The 20,588-nt window shown below is 58.0% G+C and overlaps 2 long non-coding RNA genes across 3 annotated transcripts; one reads left to right on the top strand and one right to left on the bottom strand.

Annotated features, from left to right (window-relative positions):
* The first annotated feature begins 12,244 nt into the window (after nt 1-12,244).
* LOC120583704 (uncharacterized) lies at nt 12,245-16,475 on the top strand. Of its 2 annotated transcripts, XR_005647849.1 has the most exons (4): nt 12,245-12,294; nt 13,366-14,604; nt 15,031-15,171; nt 16,071-16,475. It is a non-coding gene; the product is annotated as an uncharacterized LOC120583704 (long non-coding RNA). The 2 variants fall into 2 exon arrangements; XR_005647848.1 differs by lacking the exon at nt 12,245-12,294 and having other exon boundaries at nt 13,180-14,604.
* On the bottom strand, nt 16,127-19,564 carry LOC120583706 (uncharacterized). The gene is made up of 3 exons (XR_005647850.1): nt 19,199-19,564; nt 17,013-17,169; nt 16,127-16,255 (listed from the first exon to the last, which is right to left on the bottom strand). It is a non-coding gene; the product is annotated as an uncharacterized LOC120583706 (long non-coding RNA).
* Nucleotides 19,565-20,588: the final 1,024 nt, after the last annotated feature.

Here is a 20,588-nt window from a genome sequence, read left to right as displayed (position 1 = left end):
AACCACCATCGTGGGCGAGTCTCACAGATTGTCGCTGCTCCTATGCCCACAAACAGATGGGAATAAACACTCTAGGTAGGTCATTTTGCAAGAAACGCAGTTAAACGGGCCACAGATGCTTTGTCTTGTACTCTCCAGAAACCAGTGTTCTGGACAGGAATGGAGCTGGGTCCTCCACGTGTTTTGGCAAGTTATAGCTATTGCTGGGTAACGAGTCACCCCAAAATGCAGTGACTTGAAACACTTTGTTTTTCTTTCATGGTTTCTGTGGGTCGGGGATTCAGAAGTGATTCGGCTGGGTGGTCCCGACTCGGGGTCCCTCGGGAGGCTGCAGAGCACACGTTGGTGGGGAGCTGCCTCCTCTGAAGGCACGACCCGGGCTGAGGACCCCCTTCCGCGATGGTGCCCTGGTCTGGCTGCTGGCAGGAGGCCTCAGCTCCTCCATGCGCCACATCCCCTCCTCACCCCCCACCCCAGCCCCGCTGTGTCCTCACAGTGGCATGGCTGGCTCCCCCAGAGCGAGTGCTTCCAAAGAGAGTGGGGGTGGGAACCTCGCCTCTTGTATGACCTAGGCGCAGAAGACACGGGCTGTCGCTGCCGATATCCTGTTGGTCCCACAGGCCAGCCCTGTCCAGCATGGAGGGGATACACACAGGAGTCAAGGCCAGGAGACCTGGCCCTCATGGAGGTCGCCGACCACAGCGACCTCCATGACGAGGTCAAAAAAAGACCGTCTGTTGTTCAGAGACACACGTTGGCAAAACGAGATGATGGTGGGATGTGAGCAGCTGCCTTCTGGACCCGGCCACACGGCACCCTGGGGCCAGGAGACTGGGGGGAGGTCACGTCCCCCAGGCGCGGCCAACGCGCTTCCACCTGGGACTTTCGGCGGCGCTAACGGGCAAGGGCGGCTGGCTGCTGCTTCTGCCCTGGGTTTGCAGGGTAGCATGTCAGCGAGAGACGCCGGACACACAAGGCCACGCGGTGTGTGATTCCATTTACATGACACGTCCAGAACAGGCGCGTCCGTGGAGACAGGAAGTGGGTGAGTGGGTGTCAGGGGCTGGGGAGGGGTGAGTGTTCTGGAGTGATAAGAAAGCTTGGGGATTAGATAGAGGTGGCAGTTGCAAGCATCGTGAATGCACCTGCTGTCTCCACGTTGTACACTTGGAGATAGTTAATTGCGTGTGATGTGAATTTCACACTAATAATGGAAAGAGACCACCCAGGCCCCTCCTGGCCTCCCCAGGCCCCAAACGCCAGCTTTTCTCGACCCACCTTTCATTAAAAGCAGCCACGTGGGTCTTCCCACACGGGGCAGAGAGCCTGCAGGCGCGTGACGGAGGCGGAAGCCGGGCCCACCGGGGGCTTAACTCTTTTCTTTGGGAACATAGTGTATATAAACGGATAGGAAGAACCCCCTTTCCCACTGCCCGTCCACGAAGCAAATGGCCTATATTCTGGACTTGGGGCCATGATGGAACCCCTCTCTGGCCCTAACTCCCGTGGGGGTGAGAACCTGGCCTGGCCGTCTCCACCACGAAGAGCTCGGATCGCATGGGGTTTGCTGCTTGAGGCTCCCCCAACTCTCCCAGAAGGACCTGAACAAAGTCTGAGTTGAACAGTCGTGATGCAAGGCAAGGACACCCTCTCCCCCGTGCATTCTGCGTGCTCCCCCAGCCGCCCCCAAGGGCACCTCCCGAGGGGGGGCCCCAGGGACAGAATGGTGCTGGCATCAACATGCAGAGGTCCACTCTGCTCCCGGGGCGCTAGACGCTCTGCAGCGTGCGAAGCGCGTGGCGAAGGTGCTGGTGGCTGACGGGGGTACACCCCTGGCTCCCCAGGATGCCCAGCGGGTAGGAGGGGTCAGGCCAGCCACGTCCCTGGATGGAGAGCAGCAGCTCCCTGCCCCCCCCACCCCGCCAACTCAGCACCAGCTAAACCTCGCCTCCACTGCAGCTGACATGCCGAGGGTGAGGGGCTGGGTCAGGGAAGGGCCCCGGGGCTAGTCCCCAGCCCTGGGCCTCCAGGGAGAAGGACAATGGACAGGAGATTGAAAGGCCCCTCACCTGGGTGCCAGCGCATCCTTCGGCTGCTCCGTGAGTTGGGAGCCCAGGATTGTACTGCACAGAAGAAATTGAGGCTCAGACTGGCCTCCCCTGCCCACAGTCACCCAGTGAGACCCCCACCCGTAACCTTGTGACCTAGGAACTTCCAGCCCCGTTTCCCCGATGTCATGCAGAGCCGCCTTGGCCCTGCCCTCCGCTTGAGACCCAGCCCAGCTCGGGAATCGGTCCCCACACTCCCGTCCGGACGCAGGGCTGTATTTTTCCTACTGTCGAATTTTAAAAGTAATCAACCTTTTCAAAAAATAATCAGGAAGTATGCGAAACGTTTTAGGACAGGCTACGATTTCCCAGAAATCGCCAGGCCCGCTCAGGAAATCCTCAACTTAAAAATGACTTTCCGACGAAATGGCGGAGTTTTGGAAGCTGCTAAATGTAACCGCACACGGAGGTGACCCCACATTGCATTTTGCCATCGCTTAAGCTCGCTTTATTGGCAATTTTGCCGGGTTTGTAGTTAGGAGTCAGTATTTCGTCCCCCCAACACCCACCCAGAGGGCGTGCAGGGACAGCCAGTGTGGTCCCCGGAACAGGGCTGCTTCTGACCTGCCGAGCCCGGCACCCGGCTCCCCTGCACCGTCCACAGGCTGAAGAGGAGCAGCAGGGCCTGCTGGGAAGCCAGGAAGCGCAGCAGGCAGAGGCAGGGCTGGCGGGCGGGTGGGCATAGTCAGGTCCCCCGCTGTGGGAACCCCCCATCCCCGCTGGCTCCCCGGACCCTCAGCCCCACCACCTCATCGCTCCCTGCTGCATGCAGCTGGCAGAGTGGGTGGTCCTGAAGTCTCCATGAAGATACAGAGAGGAATGAGACATAGTTTGTACCCCAAGGAGCTCGATGGGACCCTGAGTGCTTGTCAAACGTCTGTCCCCAACTACCCGCAGAGGACTGAACATTCCCCACAAAGCCCCAGGGCCTGACAAGCCTGTGTATTTGCCACAAGTGAGCAATTTCTCGGAAGTCTGCACTTTTGGCTCACAATGGACGTGAACTGAGTGTATAATGCCAGAGCTCCCATATATATATATATGCATATATATGAATATATATGCACATATATATATGGTGGTTTTTTAGAACAAAAGGCTGTGTTGCCCCCAGATCTTTTAGGGAAGACAGGCTGTTCCAAGCGTATGCTTTGGAAAACATCTTCCAAGAAGTTCTGCTTAGCTCTGGCCCAGGAGGGGACATACTCCCTGTTGGGAAGCAAGAGGCAGTGAACGTGTTGTTACTCTGCAAAACTAACAGAGCGGTAAAGAGGCGGTGGAGAAGGCGCTTGCCCAGGGTCTCAGAGTCTGATAGCAGCCCGCGTGTACTTGAGCCCCCCGCTGCCAAATGACCCTGGCCGTGAGGTGTGTCCATGTGTGTGCGCGCATGTGTCTTCCAGGCTGGCCACGAGGTGGCGCCCTCTGCCCTGAGATTCCCGCAGCCGGATCGTGGCTGCTTTTCCTCTTCCCAGTTTGGAGCTTGGGAGTTTGAGGAGACTCCAGGATTTATTCGTTCATTCATCCAACCCTTAATGAGTTCCTACTGTGTGCCAGGCACGCTGCCCAGCATTAGTTCATATTTCCTGGGCCCTTCCTCAGTGCCCGACATGGTCTAAGCACTCGTCCTAGAGTCCCACCACTTACGGATAAAGTATTATTGTCACACTTCACAGAGATGTGAAGTGAAGCTGCCCGTGGTCCCCCAGCTCGTCATCAGTGGAGCGGCGCTGGATGAGAGAGCCCAGGTTCCCATCCAGTGGCCAGACAGCTGGCCACGTTGTCCCGGTGGGGCGGAGATCCAGACAAAAAACAGATCAACTCCCGGATGGACGCCAGCTCGGCAGCTGGAAGGAGACGCACAGGCAGCCGGGAGGGCAGAGAGCAGAGGGACGTGACCGGGCCTGGCCGGGGGCAGGCGGGCTTCCGCGCGAGGTGATGTCTGAGGGATGAGCAGAGTCGTGCATGCCGGGAGGAGCGTTGCAGGAGGAGGGAGCTGCCCTCGCAGAGAGGCTGGGCTGGAGCACCGAGGGGACCAGGCAGCGGGGAGGACGGGGCCAGGGGGACTTCGGCTGCAAGAGGCCAAATGGGAAGCTCTTTGGAGAGCTTGGGGAGCCACAGATTTTTTAAAAACAATGTTTTATTAGGAAAAATTCCAAGCACACCCAGAAATGGACAGTAGTATAACGCGCATGCGCTTGTGCCCAGCTTCAAACGTCGTCTATTTTTTTACCCATCGTGTTCCATCTACAGTCTCTCCTGAGAAGCAAATTCCAGACCTCATTTCTTCTCCATAAATACTCCAAAATCTATCTTCAATGTACAAGGACGTTTCCGATAAAAACAGCAGCACCGTTATCACATACGACCGAATTGCCAAAAATTCTATAGTGTGTGTATGTGTTGACATTTCTCCGATTACCTCACAGATGTCTTTTGTGAATTAACATCTGAATACAGCCATTTGCTGATTTCTTTATTTCTTTATTGCAATTTGTTGATGTCTTTATTCAATCTCTTTTAATTGATTAAAATACCCCCTTTTTTCATGCTGCTGAGGTGTGGAAGAAGCCAGGACATTTGTCCTGTAGAGTTTCCCACAGTCCAGATTTTGTGGATTTGATCTTCGTGGTCAATGGATTCCTCTGTTTTCTATATTTCTGATGAAGTCGTTGTTAAACGTAGAGGCTAACCCGGTTCAGGTTTTTGGCAAGACACCTTGCTTCTGTCAGGAGGCGCCGAGGCCGATGACTTCACATGGTGAGAGCTGGATCTCTCTCTTAGAAAGTTCTCATCAGCCCAGCACCTTTGGGTCGTTTCTGTTTGCATTTCTCTCATTCCCGGTGAGGCTGAGCACTTTTTCTTACGTCGAGTTGCCAGTTGGGTTTCCGCTTTTGCGAGTTGCCTGTTCACCTGTCATGTTTGTTTTCCTTCTGGTCACCCGTTTCTTCTTGATTTCTAGGAGTTCTTTACATAGTCTGGAGATAAGCCCTGTATGAATTTTATGTGTTTCAGAAACTCTCCTCTTTGCCTTCCCCGGGCCTTTTTACCCTCTTCATGTAAGTGTCTTTTGATCCATAGAGGTTCTTCATTTTCATATAGACTCATCGATATGTTTTTCCTGTGATGTTAGTAATGTTTATGTCCCGTCTCTGAATCCTTTTGCCCCGGTGTCACGAAGACATTCTCCTGTATCATCATCTATAATTCTGATATCTATAGAACAATTTAAGGAGAGCTGAAATCTTTATAAATACTGGAGTGAGCGTTCCAGTCTGTAGATAGAGTGAGTCTTCACATTTATTTAGGTCTTATTTAATATCTCGGCAATGTTGTTCCATTAACCCTTTTTGTTAGATTTTTTTTTTTCATCTTTGGGCACTTTTGTTAATGGTTTCTTTACTTTAAATATCGATCGTGTCGATTTGAGTATAATTGATATTTGTATATTGATTTTGTATCCAGCAACTTCAGTTCGCTTTCTTATTATTTCTAATAATCTATCTGTAGATTCTTTCTGATTGTCAGTTTATCATCAGCAAATGACCATTCTGTTCATTCCTTCTCAATCCTTATCTTTCATTTCTTTTTATTGCCTTAGCGCACTGGCTCGGACCTCCAGTACGATGTTGAGAAGAAGTAGGGATAGGTGGCATTCTCGTCTTCCTCTCGGTGACAAGGGTAAATTCAAAGTCTTGCCAAAAATGTAGGTATCTGTATGTTTTTCAGATCTCTAATTGATTTTAATTTTCAGGCAGGGCGAGAATTTTGAGTTAAGGTATAGTTTTGGTAATTATTGATGATCGGTGGCTAGAAAGATTTTTCATTAGGAGTCGGTAAAGGGTGATGAGCTAATTCCATAATTCTGCTTTCGTTAGCTGGATTTCTTCGATAAGGAAAGCATTTTCGTATCAACTGTTTGGTTCCCCTGAGGTACATTTCTCATGGGAAAGGCATGATTAATGCTTGTTTTTTTCCCCTTTATTTACCTTTTGTCAGAACGATGAGTTGATTTCCTTACATCCTCCAAGAAGATCAATGAGTTTTGTTCAGTTTTTACTATTATGTAAAAACTCTCGAATGTAAATGTAGTCGATGGTATGTTGGTTTCCTATGGCTGCTATGACAAATTACAAACCTCGTGGTTTGAAACAACAGAAATTAATTGTCTTCCCCTTCTAGAGGCCAGAAGTCTGAAATCACTTTCACAGGGCTGAGATCAAGGTGTCGACTGGGCAGTGCTCCCCCCAGAGGCTCTAGGGGGGAATCCATGGCTTGCCTCTTGCAGCTTCTGGTGGCTGCCACCGATCTTTGGCTTGTGACCACTTCACTTCAAGCTTTGCCTCTGTAGTCACATTGCCTTCTCTTCTGCGTCTAATCTCTCTCAGCCTCTCCTCTATAAGGATACCTGAGATTCTACTTAGGGCCCACTTTGATAATCTCTTCATCTCAAAGTCCTTGATTTCATCAGATCTATCAACTTTTTTTTTTTTCCATATAAGGTAACATTCGCAGATTCCAGAGATTAGAACACAGATGTCCTTTGGGAGGCTGGTATTCAGCCCACCACAGACGGCTTCCTTGTTTTGTGGGATGTCAAGATGTCTTGGACTTTCCAGCCCCAGAGCTGGTAGAAGTCATTTTACCAAGGAGCACTGGTTCCTTTTAGTAGGAAATTGTATTTAGAGACCACAGTCTGGTCCTAAGAGGTGTTCGTGGCCATCGGGTTGACATTGCTATTAGGCATTTTTAGGTGGAAAGAGCCAGAAAGTAGACACATTTTTAGAAGGAGAAAAATGATGTCTGTGCTTATTCACTTCTTTCATTTGTATGTCTTTTCTCATGCTGAAAAATCTTAGTTTCCAGTAATAGTAACATAATTCATAATGATTTATTTGCTTTATCCTAATAATGCCAATGTAATTACTACTAATGAGAGTATTGAATGAATTTAAGATTTCTTTGCAGGTCTTTTTGCCCTTACGGTATATTCTGTTTGCTAAAATTGGAAAAAAAAGGTTTTTTTGTCACTTGACATAATTCTCCAGTATGCCACCAATTTCAACGCATGGTTGGAGCAGTCTGAGTCACTTTTAAACATTTTCGCGATTGCTTCTGTTAAAATTTATTTGTGTAGAATATTTTCTTTTTTAAATTCTTATTATTGGTTTTTTTTGGCGAGGCAACCCTTGGTTGACCTCACAGATTGCAAGGATCGTGTCAGCTTACAATCCCTTACTTTTTATTTTTTACAACTATAGCACCTGGTCTTCTTAGGTGGTCTCCCATCCAAGTACTAACCAGGCCAGACCCTGCTTAGCTTCTGAGATCAGACGGCATCAGGCTTGTTCAGTGTATAGAATATTTTCACAGTTCTAAAGTCAAAATTAAAAAAGAGGGTACATTCAGAGGGGTCCAGCTTGTATCATGGTTGCCAATTCTGTCCCTCCATCTTTCATAGGTAACTTACTTTTTAAAATTTTTGATTTTGCCTTCTATATTTTTGAAATATGAACATGTGTAATTTGTAATTCCCTTTTATTCTTTTACATAAAGACACACGCTAAACATTGTTCTGCACTGTTTTTAAACTTACATCTCGTGACAGGACATAGAGATCTTTCTTGTTCCTTTTTACAGTCGTGTGGGACTCAGGTGAGCGGATGTACCATAGAAATTCAACCAGTTCTCAGTGATGTACATTTTGGTTATTTCCACTCTTTTGCTATTACAAATAGTGCTGTCACGAAGAGCCTTGTGTGCGCATCTTTTTCGTAAGGAAGCGTTCTGAATGCGGCATTGTGACCTGATGGGATTTACATTTTAGAGAGTCTTTCTGTGAACGGGAGACAGTGTGACTTGGCTGGGAGGCCAGGGACAGGCTGGGGCCAGGACCGGGGTGAGGCTTTGAGGGTCTGGAGCACAGATCAATGACATCTTCTGGAAGTAGACTTCACACGGCTGAGTCCGCCCGGTGGGGTGGATGACGCTGATGTGGCCGTGGGGGCCTCCTGGAGCGGTGCGTCCGTCCATCGTGGGGGAGGTGAAATGGGCGTGGACCCCGGAACCCCGCCTCAGCCGCGTCCTCTGCACCCCTGTCGAGTCTGGGCAGCTGGAGGAGGTGAAGGCGTCGGAACAGAGCCTGCGCGCACAGCTGAGGACTCTGAACAGCGAGCTCACCGCCTAAGAAAGGGGGTAAGGGGCGGGGCCTTGGGTAGTAAATTGGCCAGGACTCCTGCCTGCAGGTGCAGGTGGGCTGGGGGCAGGCTGGGCAGGGGCCTACAGGGAGCGTAAGGGTCTGAGTGACAGGATCTGGACCCCTGTGCAGGATGAGGTAAGAGGCCAGCGAGGGCACAAGGGAGAAGGGGCTAAGTGCAGACAGGAGGCCCCCACAGTGGGGGGGAGTGGTGGGCGGGGTCTGTGGGTCGTGTGGGCGGGGTCTGTGGAGAGAGGCGCCGGGCTTGAGGCTGCTGCATCAGGAGGTGGGGCCCGGATGTGGGGACCAGGAAAAGGGGCGGGGCCTGAGGGTCTCGTGGAGCGAAAGGGCGCAGAGCAGCTGACGAAGATCTGGGTGACGTGCGCTGATTGTTTACTGCGGTGGGAAATTGGGGAGTTTCAGGGAGCTTTGGGAGACCTGGGAAGAAGGCCCCAGTGAAGGGGGTGTAGGGAAGGGACATCCCTATTTTTGGGGGAGAGTTTTGTGAGACTCTGAGAGGGGCGGAGCGTCTGTGCGCATCTCGTGCGAGGGTGCGCGTGACTAGAAGTTGTGGGAGGATGGCCCGAAGGATCCGGGCTGGTGCCAGCCGGGAAGGAGCTTGGGACAGGCATTGTCCTGGCCAGTGGGACGCTGACAGCGGGGCCTGCGCTCCCAGGAGACGGACTCCGCCCGTGGTTCCGCCCCCGGCCCGGGGTGGGGAGCGGCGGGGGACCGGGCCGCATCATCTCGGGAGCCCCCCACGTCCCGTGGCCGTCCCGGGAGCGCGGCCGTGGGGTCCGGGGTCGAGGCCGTCCCGCCCGCCCCGCGCCCTCCCCTACGGGTCGGGGCCGCCCCAGCCCCGTGAGCGGGAGGAGGCCGGACGCACTAGAGCGGCGGGGGCGCGGTCCTGGGACCCCAGCCTCTCGGGCCCCGTCCCACGTGGTCGCGGGCCGCTTTTCGACCCCACGGCCTCTGTGAAAGCCAAGGAGAAGGAGCAGAGAGATCGAGATGAAGTCAGCGCCCCTCCCTCCGCACCGGCCCGACCACTGCCCCTTGCCCTGGCCCTCTGACCTGTCTTCACCCATCCTTATCTCTCACCTGTCTCCATCATCTGTCCCCTGCTTCCTCTCTCCCTTCCCCCCGCGTGACCTCGGGCGGGTCACCGGCCCTGGCTGCGACCCACAGGGAAGCGGCTCCCGCACAGACGGGGCCTCCTCTCCCGCTCCCCAGACATCAGCAGCAGCGGAACCGATTGGGCAGCGGAGGAAGCGGGGACGGCCCGTCCATCTCCCGGGCTCGCCAGACTCGGCCCCCTGCTGCTGTGACCTGCCGAGGGGACGTCGCCCACCGCGCCCGACACCGCAGCTCCTCCGGTCACCGGGCGGGAGACGGCGGGAGCGCGCGGGGCACACGTCGGCACGAGGGTTCCACGGTGCCAGTGAGTGCGGGAGGCTCGCGGGCTCCTTGTCCCTCCAGGGGACAGTGTCCGCAGCCGCTGCTCGTCCGCCAGCTCCGGCAGCGAGTTCGAGGACGTCTCCGAACCCCTCCCCAGAGGGTCAAACTTGGGCTGGCGGAAAGAACCGCCTCCAGAAGGTCAGGGGAGATGGGAAACTGTCTTTTGTAGGGAAATTGCGTGATGGAGCCTTTAAACCTCGGAGGAGAGTGAGGCGGGAGGTGGCCGAAGACACCTCCCATCGGTCCCTCAGAGCTCCGCCCTCTGCTCTCAGCGTCTACGGCCATCGCGGGAAGCCTCCCGGCCGCAGGAGCTGGGGTGGGTCCAAGACGGTGAGTGTCTTTCCTCAGGCCTCAGAGGAGGACGGGGCGGCGTGAAGCACCAGAAGCCGCTGTCCCCACCGTCCTGACTTCCTTCTAGGGGTCAAGGTGCAGAGTATTTCAAGACCATTGGATGGGAAGGGAGGGGGGGGCCGCAGAGGACGCTGGTTAAGAGCACCTGCTCTGGCCATAAATTGCCCCGTGTTCAAACCCGGCTCCTCCCCCCACCACCTGTGCCAAATTGCCTCGTGCTCACAGGTGGTGGGAGGAGGAGCCAAGTTTGAACACGCAGCAGTTTGTGGCATGTGGATGGTACTAACGATATTCACCTCCGAGGGTTTCGATGTAGATACAAAGTCATTTGATATAAATATGAGCCCTTATGTTTTCCGAGGTCCTTAGGTTCAGAAGTTGCAGTGGGATTTAGGGGGCAGGGACAGAGGGAGGGGGCCCGAGCCCTTTCATGCATCCCGCAGCCGCAGCAGTTCACCCCCGTGGAACGTGACGGCCCTGAGAGATGCCTGGCCAATGCTGGGGGCTAGGGACCGGTCAGAGGTGAGCCCGGGACTCCACATCTCTCCCTCGCCTGCCCCGTAGTCCGCCGGGGTGGTCCGAGAGCAGCAAATAGGCCCCGGAGCTGCGCGCAGCTTCAGGCCCCTCACGGCCCTCCACGCCCATGCCCGCTGTCACAGAACACAGCGCTGGCCACCAGGCGCCGACGTGGCCGAAACAGACACAGCCGTCTGCAGGCCTTTGCAGGAATCCATGAGCCGACTGGACACGCGGTCGTGACCTTGGAGAGGGAGCATTGACCCTCTGTGCCCTCCCTGCCTTCAGGTGTGGCTGGGGGTGAGGTTGATGCTCCTGGGATCTCAGGCCTGTGAGGCCCCAGCGCCTCCTGCTCCCCCAGGCATCGCATGCTGGGAGGGGCTGTGAGTTTTGTAAAGAAACATATTTGCCCTTGGGGTCCCTCAGCTTCTGACTGCAGAGCAGGGGCGGAGCGGGGAGATGTGAGAACTGAGAAGGAGGGGCTGGCGTTGGCACCCGTGTGCATTTCTGGGCATGTCTGTGATTGGGGGACAGGTTGGGGTTCAGGCTTAAGGAAAACTCCCATACTCTAAAGCAGCGTGATGGGGGAACTGTGGGGTGGTAGTGAGCAGCCTGTGGGGTCGGTGTAGAGATTCTGCACAGGAAGTCTCTGGCGGTATGGTGGACAGGGGTTTCTCAGAGCATGGTCCGCTGCCTGGGGGGACCCTGAGGCTGCTGTCGGTGACATCAGGGCTGCCGGGTGCCGACTCCTGTATAGCGACCTGAGACCTCTGGGTTCTGAGATCGGGTGTCTGGGGTCTTGGTTCAAGGACGGGGCCTCTGGGTACTGAGCAGCAGCTAGGACAGAATACGGGGAGGCGGGGGCACAGCCGGGGTCTCAGGCCTCTTGGATGAGAAGGGACCAGGTCGCATTGTGACTCTGGAAGCCCCTGTGTCCACACTCTGATTCTGTCACTTATTAGCCGTGTGATCGCCTCTCTGAGACTTAGTTTACTTATTTTTGAATGAGCATCCACGGACCCCCACGACCATCCCAGGAAGAAAAGTGACCAGGGATAGGTGACTACTCTAGTCCAGAAGTTTCTTTTCAAATTGAGAAAGCAGGAAGGAGCAGAGACCTAGGGAAGGAGCTCCGGGGCCTCTTGGATGAACTGGGACTCTGTAAAATTGTGGCTCTGGGACCCACTGTGTCCACCCTGCGGGAAGGCGGATGTGCTTGGAACGGCCTGCCTTCCCTAAAGACCTGGGGGCAACACAGCCTTTTGTTCTAAAAAACCACCATATATATATGTGCATATATATATATTCGTATATATGCACACATATATATGGGAGCTCTGGCATTACACACTCAGTTCACGTCCAGTGTGAGCCAAAAGTGCAGACTTCCGAGAAATTGCTCACTTGCGGCAAATGCACAGGGGCTTTGTAGGGAATGTTCAGTCTTCTGCAGGTAGTTGGGTACATAATTTTGACAAGCACTCAGGGTCCCATTGAGCTCCTTGGGGCAGAAAATATGTCTAATTCCTCTCTGTATCCTCATGCAGACTTCAGGGCCACCCACAGACAGTGTGCCCAGGATGCTTTGGCCCGCCCTTCCATCATCCCATGTGCCCCTCCATCCTTGTCGAAGAAGAAGCCAAAATGGCATCCTTCACCTGGTAGAAAGAGGTCAGTTTGGGAAACTTCAGACACCTGTTGTCCTGTATCTGACTCTGTCACTTCTTAGCTGTGTGATCACGTGTATGAGACTGAGTTTTGTGAATTTTGAATGAGTGTACAGAAACCATGACGAGCAGCCCAGGCAGAAAGGTGAAGGACAGGGAGGTGTCTGCTCCAGTCCAGAGGTCTGATATCAAATTGAAAAAGCAGGAAGGAACAGAGGCCTCAGGAAGGAGCCCCTGGGCCTCTTGGATGAGAAGGGACCAGGTTGAATTTTGGCCCTGTAACCCCCTGTGTCCCACTTTGAGTGGTGATCTGCCGTCCTTTGGACGACTTGGGGGGAGTGATTGAAGGATGAGATATTGATTATAAAGCTCAGGTCTCCCGTCTGCCAGTGAACCCCTGGGAGGCCCAGCTCACTGCAAGGGTCATTTGGCAGCGGGGTCTCTAGTACACTCAGGCTGCTCTGAAAGTCTGCGACCCTGGGTAAGCGCCTCTCCACGGCGTCTTTACCGCTCTGTTTTGCAGAGTAACAACACGTTCACGACCCCTTTACTTCCCAGCGGGGGCTATTTGTGCCCCCCCCCCCGACCAGCGCTAAGCAGTACTAATGGGAAGATGCTTTGAAAAGTATCTGCTTGGTATGGCCTGACTTTTGTAAAAGGTCTGGTGGCAACGCAGCCCATTTTTTATAAAATCCACCCTCTGGACTGTGGAGTGTGGACACACGGGGTTGGTCCAGAGCCACCATTCAACACGGTCCGTTTTCCTCGCAGAGGCTGGTGGGCTCCCTCCTGAGGCCTCGGCTGGTTCCTGCCCCTGGCGCAGCGTTCCTCGGCTCTCGCCTCGGGGCGCTGGGGTCTGGGGGATGCGTCGCCGGGCGCGCTTCTCATTGGCCGGGGCGCGGGGCGGGGGCGCGGCCACGCGCCGGGCGCGGCAGTCGTGGAAGGTGTGCGGCGCAGCGACCCCTGCTGGCGGGAGTTGCCGCGCCAAGAGCAGCGCTGTCGCCCGGCGTGCCCACCTGGCGACAACCTGGTGGGCTTAGTCCTGCGGCTCTTCCAATCTTGCACCTGCCGCCAGGCTGCGAGCTGTCTGAGCGGGAAACCGAGGCCCAGAGGGACTGTCTCCGAGGCGTCTGAGTCTAGTCGTTCTGAGCGCATGCGCCTGGGCTCACCCTGCAGGTGAGTCTCTGGAGCACACGTGACACCGTGGGGCTGGACCCCCTGGGCTGTGGAGGCCACAGCAAGGACCAGCGGAGAAGGCAGCCCGGCATCTCTGGGCGGGGCTGGTGGGAGGTGCATGGGGCCTGGGGCGGGTACCCAGGAGGGGCCGTGGCTCCGGGTTGGGAGGTGTCGTATATGAGGGATGCTCGACAGTGAGAATGGACAGGATTTGGGGACACTTGTGACTCAAGTCGGATGGGAGGTCAAGTGGGCAGGCTCGGGGCCCCGGGAATCCCTTGGGGGCATCTGTGAGCTGTGGCCCAGCCCCAGTTCCAGACCCTTCCCTGGTGTCGTCATGTCGCCCTTCCTCCAATGCTGGGACCCAGGAACTGGCCTGTCCCCACTCTGCAGGGGAATACACTGAGGCCCGGGAGGTCGAGTCGCTTACCCAGCCTGGAAGGGACAGCTGGCTTTGAAGGTGGGCAGCTGGCTCTGGCCCCCCGGGGACTAATCCCCGTAGGTTACATAACGCAGCGGATGGGGCCGGGTTAGCAGGCTCCAAGGGGCTGGAATCAGGCCTCGGAATTTTCCAGAGAGCAGTTTTCTGAATCCGGCCCAGGCACGCCACCAGGGACAGGAAGCGCCTTCTGAGTTGTCACATGGTCCCTTGGCACGGCAAGGTGGAGCCCCAGTGCATCTGGCGGAGCAAGACTTGGGGACCTTTGTCGGGGCGGCCTCGGCACCGGGGCCGGGGCCCGAGGGCCGGTGCAGGAGCCGCTGGCGGTGACCCAGGAGCGAGTCCCCTGCTCATGAGAAGCAGGTGCCGTGCAGCGGAAGGCGGGCAGCTGGGGGCCGTGGGTCTGAGTTGTCGGGTCACAGCTGCCCTGGGATGCGCGAGCACCCCTGCAGGCGTCTGAACCCCGCGAGGCTCCGCCAGGCCTGCACGGCGCAGCTGCGAGCGGGTCGTCCAGACTTGGTGGAGTCCGGGCCTTGGGTGCTTCGGGGGTGGACATGAGTAAGCCAGGCTCCTCCGGGCGGTGGCTTGTCCTGGACACCGGTGCTGTTCAAAGCCCCATGTCACAGATGAGAGAACCGAAGAGTCCAGAAGGCACCAGCAAGCCGCCAGCGCTGAGCTGTGGTTGTGCCCTGCCACAGGGTAAGTCAGCGCGGCTGGAGCCCCCACGCCCCAAAAGGTCCCCCCGGGCCTCTCGGGCAGGAGGAGGCTGGCGGCTGAGCCCACTGAACCCCCAGTGGCTTCCTGCGGGGGGCAGAAATTCAGAGTTCCTGGCAGGGTGCCCCAGCCTGCCGGTCAGCTGACGCCCCCGGCAGACACTGGCTTCCCCTCCCGGCTGCCCGCTGGGTTCTCCTGGCTCAGCTTCCAGCGCCGGGCTGGGGAGGCCTCCACTCCCAGCCTGCAGCCTGAGCACTGACCTCCCCCAGCACTCTCAAATGACAAAACACAGCTGCTCACGACAGCGCGGTTCACAGGGGCCAAGAGGGGGAACGACGTGGGTGTCCGCGGCGGGTAGGTGGGTGAGATCTGGTCCATCCGCACGCTGGAATATTATTCAACCCTGAACAGGAAGCACGTCCAGACACCTGCTGCAGCGTGGGTGGACCTGGAGGACACTGCTCAGGAGCCAGACACAGAAGGACACGTCCTGTGTGATCCCACTCACGAGAGGTCCCCAGAGGAATCAGATTCGGAGACAGAGAGCGGATGGTGGGTGACGGGCGCTGGGGGAGGGGAGGGGAGGAGAGGAAGTGTGTAACGGGGACAGTGTCAGCGTGGGACGATGAGAAAGTCCTGGAGGTGGACGCTGGGGACGGCTGCACGACCCGTGAGTGTGCCTAAGGCCGCCGAGCTGTGCCCTTGACCGCGATTAGGGTGGTAAAGTTTGTTATGTGCATTTTTCACAATAAAAAAGGAAAAACACATTAGATTCCCTACCCCACTCCCCCCAAAACACACAGCCTTAGGGGGCTTGCTAAAAATCCCATTTTACAGATGAGCAAACTAAGGCATGGGTAGGGAGCTGATTACAGGGTCACAGTTTTGAACGGGGCAGGCTCTTGGGGCTGCCCGGCCACCCACGCTGACCCCCGCCCAGGGCCCTGGAAGCCTGGGGAGGCTTGAGGTGGCACCCCGGCCCGGCCGCCTGCCCCCCGAGCTCCCACACCCCAGGCTACAGCCCCGATTTGCTCCAGTCTACTCTCCCCCTGGCCTGAGCTGACTCTCCAGACACAGCGGATTTCCCAGAAATGTGGGAAGCTTTGCTCAGAATACCTGCCACAGGTGCTTGCAGAGACGGCGCAGGCAGCCGGGAGCCCCCACCCCCCAGGGCTCTGCGGGAGGCCTGCAGGGCCGGGCATGCGCTCAGCCTTGGCACAGGGTGAGACGTGACTCCCTCCCACTCTGGGGACCTCTCTTTGAACTGCGTGGACTCCTTCATGTCTGTACTTGTGAGCTCAGCCCCTGGGGACAGGGCACCCCGCCACTGTGCCCCAGAAACCCCGTGACTGGGGCAGGGTGCTGCCTCCAACTGGGCCCTTTTTGGGGGTGGGGGGGTGATGGCCAGCTCCTGCTCGTCCAGCTCCAAAGCTTGTCCTTGCTTCTCCCAGCGGCCGCTGTCATTGGCACCTTCTAGAACCACCGTCTTCTCTGGTCCTCCAGAGTCGTCTTCGACTTAACCCGTCTGCAAAGTTCCTTCTGCCACGTGAGGTGACGTGTCCTCAGGCCCCTCTGCACCTACTGATGACAGAGGGTAGACAGGAACTTTGTAGGGCCTTTGCAGCTTTCCGTGAATCTGAAACGATTTCGGAATCAACATTTTATCTTAAAAAACACGAGAATTGGGAGGTGATTACAAGAAATTCAAGCCAAACCTGTCATTACAGCAGTAACTCAGTCACCCATAACTTCCCCCCGAGGTCATCGTGGGCAATGCTGGGTGTTCATCCCATTTCCTATCTGTGTTTATGGTGACATGTGTCCTTTCTCCTGTATATAAATGGCATCATACCGTGCTTGATTTTTTTTGACTCTTTTCATCTCACAGTTCCTTAGACCCGGGGTCCCCAACCTCGGGGCCGCAGACCGGTACCTGTCCGGTCGGTGGCCTATTAGGAACCGGGCCGCACAGCAGGAGGTGAGCGGCGGGAGAGCCAGCGAAGCTGCATCTGTATCTGCAGCCGCTCCCCAGTGCCTCAGGCGTCAGATTCTCATAGGAGCCCCAGTCCCTGGTGCCACACAAGCCAGGGACCCCTACATTAGACGACTTGCCATTTCTGGGTCACCGTCCCTGCCCCTCTGTGGCCTCGAAGCTGACTCCCTTCCTTACTGTACTCTGGCCCATCCCCCTCATGCTCCAGGTCCAGCCTGGCAAGCCCTCCCTGTACCCCGCACCCAGAGAGGCTTGGGACACCCATTCAGATGTGGCTAGGAAGTCGTCCCAGGCCCTCTGAGTCTCGCTGCCTGTGACTTGGTCCCTCTGCCCCTCAACGTCTTGACCCATAAAGTGGGGGGTGAGGATTGCTCTCACGGGGGGCAGTTGGGAGTGTCACGTTAGATCTGGGAGTCCCCAAGGCAGGGGTGACTTGCAGTCAGTGGGGCCAGTGGCGTGAGAAGCAGGACCTGTCTGGAGTGAAGGCGATGCTTTGTAAGGACACTGCTTCCCATCCCTGGGGACCTCCTGAATAGATGTCATGGAAATCCAGAGTTCTCAAGTGAAATGACACCAGGCGAGCGGCTTCAGGTACAGCTCGATCCAGGGACTCACGCACTGGTCTCAGAAATCTGGCCCTTTCTGCTTCCTGCCTCTCATGGCTCTGCGGCAGCTCTCTCAGCTCACGTGGGTGACCCTGGCCATAGTGGGTCCCAGTTCCTGCTCTCCCTGTGCTCATGCCCAGCAATGTCTGGACAGCTCCAGGACCCCGCCTGCCCAGTCAGCTCAGGACGCTGAAACGTCCAGGTCCCTGGGATCACGGGAGGCACAGGGAGTTGGGGGAGGAGGCATGAGGGGGCCACAGGGTCCACTTGGGGACATTTCCTGAGCCCCAAGGCCATGAGACTACAGAGGGAGCAGGATCCTAGACGACCCACCTCCCCTGGGAGCCATGTGTACTCACGCATCACGGCCCGGCCCGGCCCTGCCTCGGTGGGGAGGCAGGATCCCGGCTAAAACTCAGGGCGGAGGAGTCCAGCCAACCCTGGGCCGAGGCCCAGGCCAGGGCATGAGGTGGGGGGCCTAGATGCCACCCGACCTGGAGTCTGAGCCACACAGCCACCCACCTCACCTGTTCCAGGTGTCTTGAGCCCAACTGCAGGCCCCGCCCTCCGGAGCCTGCCCAGTCCGGCAGAGACAGGTACGGGCCGGAGACCCAGGAGAGACAAAGACCGGGGGCGGGCCCAGGACCCCGCACCTTCACCGCATTGCTACTGTGTGACCCCACACGCGCCAGGGCCCCCATTCAGGCGGTGGTGCCTGCTGTAGGCACTCGCTGCAGGACTCAGTACCAGCTGCATACGCTAGCTGCAGAGTATAATGCCTGCTGGGAAGAACCTTCTGTATACCCTCCTTGCAGGATGCAGTGCCTGCTGGGTGCACTCTCCAGGATATAGTGCCTGCTGGGTGCACTCCCTGTAGCGCTGTGCGCATTTCTGTAGGATGCAGTGCCTGCTGCATACATTCCCTACAGAGCGTGACGCCTGCTGCATGTGCTCCTTGTGGGAGACAGTGCCGTCCGTATGCACGCCCCGCAAGGAGCACACGCCCCTCAAGGAACACATGCAGACAGTGCTATCTGTATGCATGCCCCGCAAAGCACCATGGCCTGCAGCGCGGGGCACAAGGCCCCTGTGAGGGGGACACAGCTGTGCACTTTGCGGAGTCCCCGGGTCAAGCCCGACTGATTTCTCTTGCCGCCCAGGCCGCAGTGCCCAGGCATCCACAGTCAGTGCTCAGCGGAGGGTGCTCACTCGCCATGGCCTCTCCCTGTCCCGCCGTCCTCTCTCCAGCCTGTCTGAGCAGGGCTCAACTTCACCAAGGTCACGACTGCGTCCACCGAGGCCAGTCCACTGGTCCACGTCCTCGTCTTGCCCTCACACACGGCGCCTCCCTCCCGCCAGCCCTGTGCAGCCTCAGGGAGCGACACCCACACCCCCTCCTCCCCACCCCATTCTGTCCGCACTTGTGACCTGTGATGTCACCCATGATGCTAAACACCCCCATGTGCCGAGGACGCCCACGTGGCCATCTCCAGCCGGACACGACCCCTGGACTTTCAGCCTCTTCCCTGGGACCCTGGACCTGTCCAGAAGTGACCGCTGGACTCGCCCTGCCACCCCCAGCCTGTCCCCCTCAGTAAAAGGGGGCACCTCCCTTCACCAGCTGCTTGGGCCAAGCTCCGGCCTCTCCTCTTCCCAGCACCTTCCCCCAGGGGACTGTCAGCCACTCCCGAAGACTCCACTCCCAGACAGCTGGGAGCCACCCGCAGCTGGCTCAGCCCTGCCCAGGACCCCGCCCTCTGCTGCCTGTCGGCGGCCAGCACCCCTCCTGCCTCTAGGGCTCTGCCTCATCCCTCCCCGTCTCAGGCCTCCACCCACTGCACGCACCTCCAGCCCAGGGCCTTGGCAGGGCAGCCCTTCTGCCAGGGCGGTCACCGCCCAGCAGAGATCCCCCCCCAACTTCCCCCCTCTCGCCAGCCTGGGCCATTTCCTTACAGCGCCCTGATCACAGGTGTGGTTGTACCTTCCCGAGGGGCCTGACCGGCTGGGTCACCACGGTATTGGCACATAGCAGGTGCTCAATAAACGTTGACTGAAGGAGTGGCATGGGGTGGCCGGGCTCCGAGCTGCTGCAGGCTGGAGGGCAGGCGCACCTGGACCCGCGATTCCTCTCCCTGTGCTCAGGCCGAGAGACCCCCAGAGTGAGCTTCCAGGAGGAGGGGGGCGCCCAAGAGGAGTCTGGCTGAGCCCATGGGAGCGGATGGGCAGTCCACTCATCACCCCCTTGGTGCTCCATGTCCTCGCCACGCCGCCCAGGGAGCCCTATGGGCAACAGAGAGGAGAGGGGCGGGGCAGGAGGCCTGCTGCGTCCCCGAGTGAGGCGGGGACAACGCACAGGAAATGGGGTGCTGGTAGCCCTGGGGTGATCCTGCACTCGCCAGTCCGCGCAGAGCTGAGGTCCTTCTGGAAGTGTCCGGTGGAGACCCCTGCCGGCCCCATCGCCCTAGCGGAGAAACTGAGGTCGGAGAGGGTGGGGCCACGGCCGCGCAGCATGGGGACCCGGTGGACTCGGGTCTGGCTCCAGAGCTGCTGCTCGCTGCCCGGGGTGCGGGGGGTGGGGGCTGGCGCGGAGGGCGGGAGGCAGGGTGGGGCGCGTCCTCTGGTGACAACAGCGCCCGGGAATGTGCGCGCCGGGAGGGGGCTCCCGGAGCCCCACGCCCGACCCCCGGGGCTGAGCTTCTCCCCAGGACGCTGGGGGCCCCGCGCTGGGGGTGGCCGGGACCTCGGGCGGGAATCCCAGGAGCAGAACCCAGGCGCGCCGGTTTCTGACTAGGGTGACCTTGAGGGAGGTGGGGAGGGAAGGACCCGAGGAAGGGGTGGTGACCGGGAAAGGGGACCCTCGCGGGGACGCGATCTGGGCGTCGGTGGAGAGGGGGCAGCGCCCCGGACTCGCAGAAGGAGGGGGCAGGGCGACCTCTCTTGGCGCACATTCCCGGGCTCTGAGCGCGGCGCCCGGAATAGCAGCCCTGGGGCGGGGGTAGGGGCGGCCCGTCCCCGCGCGGCTCCCCCGCCCTCGGCCCCCCCAAGGTCATCGGGACATGGACTCTGGGACAGCGGACCGCGGTTCTGGGGGGCCCCGGGCCGGCGCGAGGCAGTCCCATGCCGCAGATCCGTGCGCAAGGGCGCACCGGCCGCCGCCCCTCTGGACCCCGGCCTGGGCGCGCCCCGGGAGGCCGGGTGGGCGGGGCCGCCCCGGCTTCCACCGCCCCTCCGCGCCGCTTCCGCTCGCCCCGCGACCGCGGGGGAGCCCGGACGCGCCGCCTCGGCTCGACGTGGCCGGTAAGTCCCTCTTCCTATCCCCCCACTGCCTGCGGGGGCGTCGCCTCCCCCTTCCCGGGCCCCGTAGGGCCGGG

This window comes from Pteropus medius, unplaced genomic scaffold (assembly GCF_902729225.1).
Source record: "Pteropus medius unplaced genomic scaffold, Ma_sr-lr_union100, whole genome shotgun sequence".
In the NCBI taxonomy this organism is placed as follows: domain Eukaryota; kingdom Metazoa; phylum Chordata; class Mammalia; order Chiroptera; family Pteropodidae; genus Pteropus; species Pteropus medius.
This window is presented reverse-complemented; position numbering and strand designations above follow the sequence as displayed.